The 12,623-nt window shown below is 54.9% G+C and overlaps 1 non-coding gene across 1 annotated transcript; it reads right to left on the bottom strand.

Annotated features, from left to right (window-relative positions):
- Window positions 1-8,784: 8,784 nt before the first annotated feature.
- LOC132663990 (U5 spliceosomal RNA) lies at window positions 8,785-8,897 on the bottom strand. Its single transcript, XR_009603364.1, has one exon. It is a non-coding gene; the product is annotated as a U5 spliceosomal RNA (small nuclear RNA).
- Between the last annotated feature and the right edge of the window lie 3,726 nt (window positions 8,898-12,623).

Genomic DNA, 12,623 nt, shown 5'->3' with positions numbered 1-12,623 from the left:
ACTGACCCCCACCCTGAGTCTTCTCTTCATGGTGAAGAAGCTTACCCCCACCCCCGTTGTGCCCCTGAAAACCCACCAGCTGCTTCCGTTCCCCGGGTCAGGTTGCCAAACATCAGCGGTGGGAGGGGAGCGAGGTTCTGACGTAGCGGTCAAGGCGCTCACGGTCTGGTGAGGCCAGGAGATGGACAAGTGATCTCCAGGCTACCCCGGAGTGGCTGCCATGGAAACTCTGGGGGGACCAGCGTGGGCCTGGAGGCCTGAGGTATGTGGTGCGGCGGCCAGTTCCAGGTGTCACGGGTGTCCTGGGGCTCCCTGAGGGGTAGGTTACACAGCGTGCAGGAGTGTGTCAGGAAGCTGGAACCGTTCCCACCAACCGGGCTGGAAGGGCCCGGCGTGATGGCCCCCGGCCCCCTAATCCTCCTTCTGCAGGTGCGGTAGCAGGCAGAGTAGCAGAGTCCCTCCCCTGGGAAGTGGCTAGGTCGGCCTCCAGCCTCCCGACCGGCCTCCGTCTTGGCCCCCGATGGCCGATGAGGCCTAAACGCCCTACATCCTGCAGGCACCACCAAGGCCCCACGGGGAGGGCCCTGCTGTTCACAGAGCAGCCCAGGAGGGGGAAAGAGTTAAGCCTGTCATGTTCCGTTCCCACCAAACACCTCTGCTTAAATGCAAAGTCCCAACAGGGTGGTGTTTGCTATAAAAGCCCTAAGAGTGATTTGTGAAGTCTCGAAGCCCTGTAATCTCGTCAGCGTAATGGGATTATATTTCAAATCACCACAGCCTGTTCATTACCCATTTAAACTCCTCTGACAGAGGAAAACTTACATGAAACGTGCACGGCAGCCCTTGCCGACTTCCCCACTCTCCTTCCTGATTAGACAAACAGATGCTGAGGTCTGGAATGAAAAAATAATGTGCCCATTTATTCATTTTTCTGACAAGTCACAATAGATTTTTAACTGCCAATGAGTGACCTCCCGGAGGTGCGGCGGCTGGGGAGGCGCCCGCCAGGCAGCGAGTGGTCATTTCTGCCCGTGCCGGCCCCTGTCCTGGCCGGGATTCCTCCTGGGACCAGAGCTGGCTGCCAGTCTGAGCCGCTCTCCCCTCCCCGTCCCGGCCGACTGCAGGTGCCCTCAGCCAGGGTGGGGAGGGCTGTCTGCTGGGCCTTTCCGCTGTCACCAACCCCAGGGGTTCAGGGGCCTCCTCCAGGATACAGCCGTGGCCTAAAGTCAAAGCCCCAGGTAGGAAGCCCCGGCCTGCCCTTGTCCAGCCAGGTGATTGGGGAGCCTCAGTTTCCCCATCTGTAAAATGGAGAAAGTAGAACTCCTCTCAGGGGTGCCTGGGTGGCACTTATCGGTCAGATAAGTGTCTGACTCTAGATTTTGGCTCAGGTCGTGACCTCACGGTTCGTGAGATCGAGCCCCGAGTCGGGGTCTGTGCTGACAGTGCAGAGCCTGCTTGAGATTCTCTCCCTCTCTCTCTCTGCCCCTCACCCACATACATGCGTGCTCTCTTTCTCTCTCTCTCAAAATAAATAAACTTAAAAAAAAAATGTTTTTTTAAATAAACTGCTTAGAGAGAGCTCATCTCAGTGATAAGGGGTTAGTGACCCAGCCTGGGCTGGTATGCACTCAGCTCCCACTCTGGGCTGCCTAGGACAACCGTCCCCAGTCAGCGCCCCCCAGGCTGTGACAAGGACTGAATGGGCCACCAAGTGCGGGGCCCTCCCTTGACCATGACCTCTAGTGTAATAGGCCTTTGGGGACCCTTGCTGGGTCACAGGGTCCCAGAGCAGGTGGGCAGAGGAGCCCCTCTGGCTCTCTGCCCTGTGACGATACCTGGAGCAGGGGTGGGCTGGGGAGAGGCACCTGTGTCAGGGACCCAGCTCTGCCCATCCCTGGGGCTCCCCCCTCCTAATTCAGAAGCAGGACACTGCTCCTGAGCTGCGCCACCGGCTGGAGGGAGCCCTATGGCAGTTGCATGAGGCATAAATAAGATAATGTCGCAGGCCTGGTGCACAGTGGGGGATGGGCAGCCATGAGACAAGGGTGCCCAGGTCACATACTCACTGGGAACACCCTGGCCAAGGTCTTCCCGGCCAGCAGGACTTCAGGCCTCAGGGCGTGAACCCAGGCCCCTAGGGAAGGTCTCTGAGCCCCCCTCCCCGCCCTCCTCTCAGTGCCCACCCGCCCCCTTCCACCCCACGCCCACCCCCCCCGCCTGCCTCTGCAGAGAAACTCCAGACAGAGCTCCCATCTGTATGCATTCCCTCCATGAATACGTAAGAAATACTGTGAGGCTAATTCTTTTTAAAATGATAAAATTCGTCTGTGTTATAGCATTCCAGCCCCCAGCTTCCTGAAAGCTAAAAATATTTTAATGTCATATTCCCATGTAAATTTTAGTTTAGAATTTAATACCCTTTTAACATACATTAAATTTTTAGCATTCTTCAAGCCCTTGACTCTTTTAAGGGTTTAGCTGATGTACATTGGAGAAAAAGGATGGCGGAGGCTGTAAATTAGGAGAGAAGGAAAGTTCTAGATCAAAGTGGCCCCCAAACCTCTGCACCCACCTCATCTTGGGGGTTACTCCTCTGGACTGGGGAGCATCTGAGCCAAACCCTGGGATCCTGGGGAGGTGTCAGAAGTCTCGTTTCCTTACTGGAAAGTCACAGCTGCTTTGTGGCTATGGGGAGAATTCACTAGAGCAGCCCCGGTCTGGGGAGCCAGGATGGCCCGGGGCCAAGGGCATGGGTGCTGCGGTCAGGATGGGGTCAAGCGCTAGTTCTGCCACTTGCCAGCAGGTGACTTTGGTGTGCTTTCTGTGCCTGTTTCCTGGCCCCCAAACAGGGCCAAGGTCAGCTTGTGCACAGGTGATGTTTGAGAGAATACACATGAAAGGGGGCTGTCATCGGCTCCACAGAGTAGGTGACCTCCAGGGTGAACTGGCTGGCCTTGCTGAGGGGTCCACGATGATGACATGTGTGCAAACTCGAGTAGATCGTTTGGGTTGATCTGTACCTGGCTCCAGCCCCTAGAGTGAGTCCTCAATCACCCCACAATGCAGGGCCCCCCAAAGCTGTCTTTGTGAAGCCTCATGATTGGCCCACCGGCTGTGGCCTCCTAGGACTCCCCCTCCCGGGGGGTAGGCCTTGAAGAGCCAGGGGAAGGCTCTGATAATGGCGGGGAGGGGGGTCCACAGTTGCCTTTAGGGGCAAATAGGGTGGGGGCTTCATGTCCCCCGGGGCATCCAAGGTCAGGGCCTGGGGCCTGCATGAACACTCTCCCCACAGCTGGCACTCTGGGGTCGGGGGCTGCACTGACCGGGGCCCACACCCTCCTGCCGGAGTCACCGTGCCAGGGTCTTGGAGTGAATCCTTCCATCTGCCTGACGGCCCATCTGTGAGACGCAGGCAGAAATAATAAGACGTCTCTCATGGGCTGCTGAGGGGATCCGGTGAGGTCACGCCCAGGGAGGCCCCGGGGCCATAGGAGCCGCCATGATCGAGGCAATGTGGAGGAAAGGCCTCTGTCCAAGCAATCACTAACCAGAATTACAAATTTAGCGCGGAGACCTGAAATCCGGTGAGAGGGCAGCTCTGCTTTCTAATGGCTTTCAGGGGAAGATAGAATGCCTTGACTGACAGAGACAAGCCACAGTTTAGACTCCAACCAGGGTCTGCGACTAAAGCAGCCGCCGTGTTAACTTAGATTTACAAAGACTGTCTCCATCCTGGCAAGAGGAAGGCATGGGGAGAGGGAGATGCTGCCATTGTGGGAGGCTGGGGGACCCGGGAGCCAGGTAGGGACCCCCGTCTAACCCACCCCAGAAGAAACCCAAGGAATCCTTCCAAGGCAGCTACTATAAGGTGAGAGCAGTTTCCTGATGAGGAGTGAGTTCCTCAACTCTGGCAGAATGTAAGCATTCAGCATTCATTCAACAAGCATCCACCAGTGCCTACCTTGGAGTCTGCCCAAACAGGCCCTGAATGTGTGGAAAATGATCTGATGTAGAGCCTGCCCTTGGGAACTCCTGGTCCATGAGGCCATGACCCTGTCTCTAAGTGCTCAGGTGGCCAGATGTCTGTAACAGAAGCTGCTGGGCCTGGGGAGTAGAAGCAGACACAGCCCTCTTCTGTTCGCGGCCAGGGGCTCCTGGTAAAGGCTCCGGGTGGCTCAGAATGATCTAGTTGGAGGACGACAAGTGGTGAATGCCGGGGGAGGACAGGTTCCAAGGCAGAGAACTGCAAGGGGAACTCTCCAAGGAGGAGAAAGGCCAGTGCCTTTCAAGTCCAGCCCGTCCGTGGGGAGAGCTGTTAGCAAGAGGTGACTCCTCGGCCTCCCTCTGAGCTCAGGCAGCCTTGCTGTGGGACCCACGGCCGTGGTGCCACAGGGGCCTAGAGCTCACAGATGGTTGTCTTCATGCTTAGCCAAGAAATCCTCCACTTCTATGGAGAGGGGGCCTCCCGGCGGCTACTCCCGGATGGGATTTCTCCCGTGCTGGAAAAGGAGACTTTTGGGCTCAGGGGAGGGACTTATCTCCCTGGGGAGCAGGGACCAGATGTCCTTCCTAGGCTGCCACAGAGCCCCTCCCAGCTGATACTCGCACCTCCCAACGCGGGAGACCAGCCTTTGGTCAACGTAAGTGTCACCAGTGCCCTGTGTCACCTTGATGCCCCTCAGCTCTACTGTCCCGTTTCTGGGCTTCATTTTCTGTTCCTGAGAAGGACGTCCTTGGGGCACCTGGCTGGCTCAGTTGGTAGAGCATGCAACCCTTGATCTCAGGGTTATGAGTTCAAGCCCCACCCTGGGTGTAGACATTACTTAAATAAGTGAATAAATAAACTTAAAAAAAAAGAAGAAGAAGAAGAAAGAAGAAAGAAGGCATCCTCCACGTGGCAAGAATGACCTAGACAAGATTTCCAAGCCTCAGAAGGATCTCTCTCCCAAATACCATATACACATCCCAGGCCAGGTCTCTGATTGGCCCCACAGGGATCACATGTCCATCCCTGGGCCAATCCCTGGGGCTAGGGGCTGAGCTACCATGATGGGCAGCAGGTCCATGACTTTGGGGCTCGGGGGAAGGGGCCCCATTTACCAGAGCAGGGGAGGGGGCAGGTAAAATCAGGGCACCTCTTTAGCAGTTATTATGTGCCAACCACTCTGCTAAATACCTTTTTTTTTTTTTAATTTTTTCAAACTCAGCGCGAAGTGGGGGTCCACAGCATCCTTCCACGATAACAAGGCCTAAAGGGTGAAAGAGTTTGCCCAGCAAGGAAAGGGGCGTTCGTGGGACCTGGACCTGCCTCTGACTCCAGTCCCGAATGTCCCCACCTGTAGGGCTCCCTCCTCCATACGGGCACAGTGGAGGTGGAATCCTCGCTTCGACCACAGCGCCCCCGGGGAATAGTGGTGTGTGTGTGTGTGTGTGTGTGTGTGTGTGTGTGAGCTTCATCCACCAGCAGCCCGCTAACCCTCCCTCCCCTCCCAGGCAGGGGCGCCCACCCTCACACACCTGTGCTCCGGGCACAGCCGAAGCTGACGGCCGTCTGCTCTCCGAGGAGGCCGAACACGTCTCCAAGCAGCCCCTTCCCCACAGCCGAACAGCTGGCCACCATCTTGGCACACGTTTCCCTGTCACATCTGATTTGCAAAGTCATGTCTGGAACAGACCCACAGGAGCGTCCATTTGGGGGCTTTTTCAGGTCAAAGAGTACTTTCCAGAGAGTCTCTGGTTCTTCGGAGGAGAAAAAGAATGTGAAGACCAGGAAAAGAACCCTGTCTCTGTTGCGGGGCCAACACTCCCACCAGTGGAATCTTCCTCTGGGCCACTCTGGGCTACGGCCTTTAAAGATCACCTTGAGGCTCTGTCATTATCCCATTTGACAGATGAGGAAATCGAGGCTCACAGGAGTCCTTCGCTTTCCCAAGGTCACACGGCTGCTGAGGGCGGAACTGGGATTTGAACAGGGCCGTTCCAGCTGCCCAAGCCCCTGCTCCTCACGTCATATCCACAGCCTTCCAGCAGATGCCTGAACTGGGCTGTCCGGCTGGCCTGACTCCAACACCTCCTCCTCCTCTAGGAAGCCTGCCTGAGCTGGCAAGGCCCGCCTCTGCTGCTCTGCTCCTTCCGCTGCTGACTGGAGTTTCTGGTTTCCAGGGCATCCAGGGAGGGCCCCGCCAGAGCTGGGTGGCTTTGACCCCCCGAAGGCATCCTCTTAGCCAAGGCATTTTGACTGCAAGGAACAGAAGCCCACGAGAACGCAGGCAACGGGAGCCCCATAAAAACCCACAGGCCTCAGCACAGCCAGGCACTGTGGGAACCAAGCGGGGCCCTCGAGGACCAGGCCACACTCCCCTTCTCAGAGGCCTGGGCTGTGGGTCACCTCTCCCTCTCTCTGGCTCCTTTTGGGCATCCTGGTGGTGAAGATACCCATAAGCACCAGCCCCCAAGACCGCATGCTCCCCATCTGCACGGCCACCACCCTGTCACTCCTTCACCTCTGAGCACCAACTCCCAGGGGGAGACTGTGGGGGCGTCAGAGAGCCCCGGTGGGACCAGCAGCTGGGCCAAGGAGGGGGTCGTGCAGGCAGGTATCTGTCCACAGGAACTCAGGAATGTGCAGGTGGGTGACAATCTTCTACACCCTCCTCCTGCCCAGGTGCACTGTCTTAGGGTGAAGGCCCAGGGAAGTGACTTACACTAACTGTCTGCAACCTGGGGGTGGGGACTACAGGGGTCAGTGCCTGGCATGTAGTATGTGCCCAACAAAGGTTTGTGAATGAATGGAACGAAGCCAGAAGGCGTCCCGGCCCCAGAAAGGGTTCCATGGACATAGATGGGAAATGCTGTGTTGTACCTGTTCAGCAGGCTCTTCTCCTGCAGGACTTCTCAGAGCCTTTAACTAACCACCGTTTACTGTGCTCTGGGAAGGGGCTGACGCAGGCAGCATTTCCCAAGCACCCTTTTGCCAAAGCATGTGTACATGTTTCTAGAACTGGGGTAAGTCAGAACTCAGGCTGGTAATGCTCTTTCAGGCAATCCAAGGGAAACCGTGTCAGGGACCAGCTGAGAGCGTGGCCTCCAGAGTCAGGCAAACCAGCTGTGTCGCCTACTAACTGTGTGACCTTGGGCAAATCACTTTGCCTCTCTGAGCCTCAGTTATCCCATAGGCTTCCATGGGGATCATCACTCCATCTTTGTCCAGACTCCCATCTTCACCATTCTGTACCACACAGCAGTGGCCTCCTCCCTGGCTTCTTTGGCTCCCATCTGCCTCTCAGCCTTGGATATGATTTCTGAGCCCGGGGGACTCAGGTCCTCTTGGTCCCCGTTCACTGTATTCCCAGCACCTAGCAGAGCAGGCCCTCCACACAATAACATTTGTGGAATGAATGAATCAACGAATGAATCAATGAATCAATGAACAATATTCCTATGTGAACACTCTGGGTTTAGTTTGGGGCGGGCACGGCCACCCCCCTCTCTGATCCTCCGCCTACCCTTCTTTTGCACCTCAGTCTGCCTTGAACCTGAAGGAAGTCTATGGCCCACTCAGCAAACATTTATTCAATTGGAATAAGTATACCCTTTTGGGAGCTGGTTGACCAGAAAGATGACTGGGAGAAATCCCATACACAGATATTCACGAATAAACCACGGCCTCCACCTCTAGAGGGCGGTAGAGGCTCCAGGCCTGGGCTCCACACTCTGGGTGCATAAGCCTCTCGACTCCACAGCACACACAGCAAGGGGAGGGGCGTGGGCAGAGCTATAGCACTGCGCCCATTAGACAGATGAAGAGAGTGAGGTTCAGAGTGCTCAGTGACTCGCCCAAGATCGATCACACAGCTAGGAGGAAGCAGGGCAGCAGTTTCGACCCAGGTTTCATCCGACTCCCGACCCAGCAGTCTTAACCCTCCATTGTTCTTGACCGAAAGGCATGGACACAAGGAAGAACACACACAGTTCTGGAGTCTGGATTGAAATCCTACCTCTCTGCTTTATCCCCTATTTGTGTGGCACTAAGCCAATCATTTCCCCTCTCGGAGCCTCAGTTTCCTTATCTGTAACATAGGGCTAATAATCCCTCTTCTCACAAGGTCGTGAGGATTAAATGAGCTAGTAGATGGGAGAGAGATTTCTGAGGTAGCACCAATTTTGTGGCCAGAGGACAGGGAAACCTAGGAAATGCCTGCCTCCCAAAGGAAGCCCTCAGCTGAGCCTGAGGCAGCAGGGACCACAGGGTGGCTGGCATATAACCGCTCTCAATAAACTGATGCAGAATGAATTATCATCTCCTGCTGGTGCTGCAGATTGTCCCAGAACACAGAGACACAGAGGCACAGAGTTTGAACCGGGGTTCCCCTTGGACAGACAATGGGAAAACAGGGGATACAGCAGAGCAGTGAGTTTGAGGCCAGGCACAGTCTAGACCCACACTGCAGCCTCAGGACCCTGAATGTGGTGCACATGAGCCAAGAGGACCGCCACATAGGCCAAGGCACCGCCTCTTCAGTCAGAATGGCCACCACGTTTGTCAAGATGGCCGCCACACGGCTGCCACATCTGCCCCCCAAAAGCTGAGCCCCGCTGAGACTGGACTTGAAACGGAACACATTAATTGTTAAACTGTGACCAGACTCCAAATGGAGTGAGTCAAAACCCAGGGCAGCCTACACACTCCAAGGAATAAGAAGAAACCCGTTAGCCCTTCCCTGTGCCCCTGAGAATGCTGGGTAATTACTTTTTCCCCTTTGTCTTTTTGTTTTCTTTTAGCAGAACCACCAGGAAGCGGCCGCAAAAATCAGTTAAAGCTTCCAAAGTGCTTCTTCCCCCAGAAATCTTTTATAAAAGGTGAAAGATTTACAAGACCCGAAGAGCAAACCAAGCAGGATAATTGTTTTTGGAATGACCCCAATATTTTCACCCCGGCGACCCCGGCTGGGCATCTTGCCCCATATTTATGATTCCTGGTCCTCTGCACGCCGCCAGGCGACCTTTCTGAGCCCCCTCTGTGAGCCCCCAGTCCCTTATCGGGCCTGTAACTCACCCTGACATTATCTCTCGGGAGGGTTTTATGCACTTTAATTTAACTCCCCCCATCATTATTTCCCGGACTTCAAGGTTTTCTCTTTCGAGCTGCCCTTCCCAGGACAAGCATAATCTGTTTGCCATCAAGCCCAATAAATATGTTTGTGCGGGAGACGGAACCGTTTGGGGAGGGTGGCCCAGGCCTGGGAAGCAGCCTCCGGCTCTCGCCGGGGTCTGGGCGGCAGGACTGGCCCGTGTGTCCTTGAGCCACTGTCCTGCTGGGAGCCTCTCTGCCTCAGGTCTCAGGCCGGTGGCCAGATCCAGATCGAGCAAACGAAAATGCAGGCCAGCCGGTTACATTTGAATTTCAGGTGAACGATGACTTTTTTTACTTTTAGTGGAAGTGTATCCCACTCAATTTATGCTAAAAAAAAAAAAAAAGAAAAAAAAAGTGTTTGTTGTTTATCTGTGATTCTAATTGGACTGAGTATCTTATGTTTCATCTGATCTCGGCTCCTGGGGGCCACCCTGCTCCCTCCCCTGAGTGTAGGTTAATCCACTGGAGAGTGGATTCCTTGATGAGGGCTCCCATAACACTGTACCACCGGCTTAAACAAAAGAAATTTACTTTCTTGCAGTACTTTTTTTTTTATATATATGTTTAATTTTGAGAGACAGAGCACAACCGGGGAACGGGCAGAGAGAGGGAGACGCAGAATCTGAAGCAGGCTCCAGGCACTGAGCTGTCAGCACAGAGCCTGACGTGAGGCTTGAACTCACAAACTGTGAGATCATGACCTGAGCCGAACGAAGCAGGCTCCAGGCTCCAAGCTGTCAGCACAGAGCCTGACACGGGGCTCAGACTCACAAACCATGAGATCGTGACCTCAGCCAAAGTCAGATGCTTAACCGACTGAGCCCCCCAGGCACCGAGCTTTCTTGCAGTTCTGAAAGCCGGAAGTGTAAGATCAAGGTATCGGCAGGGTTGGTTTCTCCCGAAGTCTCTCTCCTTGGCTTGCAGATGGCTGACTTCTCCCTGGATCCCTCTGTGTCCTAATTTCCTCTTTTCATAAGGACACCAGTCATTCTGGATCAGAACTCACCCTCATGACTTCATTTCAACCTCATTAATTCCCCGAAGACCCTATCTCCAAATACTGTCTCATTCTGAGGTACAGGGGTTAGGACTTCAACATACAAATGTGGGAGGGGACACGTTGAAGCTCCCAACAAGAGGTCCCAGAGAGTGAAGGGGGCAGGGCAGTTCTGTGCCGAATAAATAGTCCTGCCTGGAGCACAGCTGTTTACTCCTGACCCACCCAGCCCCCCACTCTCAAAGTCCGGGAATACCATGGTGAGAAACTTCTGTCCTCGTGGCCTGACGCGGGCCTCACCCTGCTGGCGTGGGGTGGGGGGAATGGTCCTCCCCTGGCGCCCGGCTACCCCCACGAGCCCCCGAGGTGCACGGAGCTGATCCCCGTGGAGCTGGTCCTTTAGGGCAGCACCTTGACGGCCCGGCCTTGGAAGACACTCTCGTCCAGCTCCACGGCGGCCTAGGCTGAGCTCTCGGAGGCAAACTCCATGTAGGCATAGCCCTCGGGGTGTCCGGGGAACTTGTCACACAGCCTGGTGACCCGGTGGGCGTCCCCACAGGAAATGAAGTAGGCCTCCAGCTCCTGGGCCCTGCCCCCTTGTCCACGTTGTCCACGTTGTCCACGTAGACTGGTCTTCGGTCCTACTCCACCTTCTCCGTGGGGGTCCCAGGGCTCATCCCTGGCCCTCGAGGTCCCTGTGCCCTCCTCCTCCCCGGCCTGGCCCTGCGCCCCGGGCTGCTTCAGCCCCTGGGCCCGCTCCATGGCCCACAGCTTCAGTTCGATGGCCTCCAGCTCCCGGTACCGGCCAGGCCCTCCCCTTGCAAGAGATGGATCTAACCACCTCCCGCGGCAAGTCAGAGTCGAAGGCGTGCTGACCAGCCACCCCGTGAAGACAAGAACCCTGCGCGTCTGGCCACCGCTGGCTCCCCAGCACCCGCACCTGGCTCAGAGCAGGGCCGCAGGGAATGTGATCGGGGCCCCGTCAGATGTCCTCCGCACTGTCACCTGACCTCGCCATTGTGCGTGGAGATGCTGAGCGGTCCCCGAGGGCCCCGCGGGGCAGGTATGATCGGTCAAGGAGTGCAGGAGTTCCTGGGCAGGAACGAGGCCCAGGGAGGCACAGGGGCAAATGAAGGCAATTGGAAAGTATCCAAACTATCCAATCCTGAACCGGTTCAAACGTGCCTATGTGGCCTCGCCCGTTCGTTTCCACACTAGAGGCTCTTCCGGCTCTGCCCAAAACACAGCCCATAGATATTTACTGAACAAATGGCGTCAACACAGACTTCCCTAACCATGGTTAATGCCAGCGATGAAATCACCACACTATACCCCTGACAAAAGGTGTCCGCGAGAACCTCCCAGAACACGCCCCCCTCAACCCTCCAAAAGAACCGGGCTCTGAGAGCACAAACTGTGCCTTGAAGTTCAAGAACAGTCAAAACTCCTCCATGCTGCCAGTTCCCACAGTGGGCCTACCGTCCAGAGCGCGGTCACACATGTACACACTTACGCTCTGTGCACCTTGCACTGTGAAAGTTGTACCTCGGTTCAAAAGTTAGGGGAAATAAACATAATGTTAAATGCATCTGAGTCATACAAACTGCATGGAAACACAGAAATGAAATCATGTGAAATCTGGAGAAATTTGTGTTAGGCTGTTTCTTTTTTTTTTTTCTTAATAACCTTTTTTAATGTTTATTTTTGAGAGAGCGCAAGTGGAGGAGGGGCCGAGAGAGAGAGGGAGACACTGAACCCAAAGTGGGTTCTGCGCTAAAAGCAGCGAGCCCGAAGCGGGGCTCGAACTCACGAACCGTGAGATCATGACCTGAGCCGAAGTCAGACAACCAACTGAGCCACTCAGGCGGCCCCCCTGATTTTCCTGGTTTTGGTAACGTCTCACAGCTCTGCAAGATACTACCTTTGTGGGAAGCTGGGGGAAGGGTATCCTGGACTCTCATGACTATTTTTGCAACTTTCGTTAAGTCTACATAATTAACGATAAAATAAAAAGTTAAAAAAAATTTTTAATGTTTATTTTTGAGAGAGAGAGACAGAGTTATGAGCAGGGGAGGGGCAGAGAGGGAGACACACAATCTAAAGCAGACTCCAGGCTCTGAAGTGTCAGCACAGAGCCCAACACAGGACTTGGACCCACGAACTGTGAGATCATGACCTGAGCCAAAGTCGGGCACTTAACCGAGCCACCCAGGTGTCCCTAAAAAGTATTTTAGAAAATTTAAAAACACGAGCGCTTGAGGGGCTCAGTCGTTAAGCATCTGCTTCGGTTCAGGTCATGCTTTCCCAGTTCATGAGTTCAAGTCCCACATCGGGTGAGCTCGAGCCCTGCTTCGTGTGAGCCCCGCTTCTCTCTTTCCCTCAATCTCTCTCTCTCTCTCTCTCTCTCTCTCTCTGTCCCTCACTCACTTGCGCCCTCTCTCTCAAAAAAAAAAAAAATGGAAAATTTAAAAATGAGAAATGTATTGAAATCAG

Source organism: Panthera onca, chromosome D4, assembly GCF_046562875.1.
Source record: "Panthera onca isolate mPanOnc1 chromosome D4, mPanOnc1 haplotype 2, whole genome shotgun sequence".
Classification (NCBI taxonomy): Eukaryota; Metazoa; Chordata; class Mammalia; order Carnivora; family Felidae; genus Panthera; species Panthera onca.
Note: the sequence above shows the minus strand (reverse complement) of the source record. Positions and strands in the feature narration are given on the sequence as shown.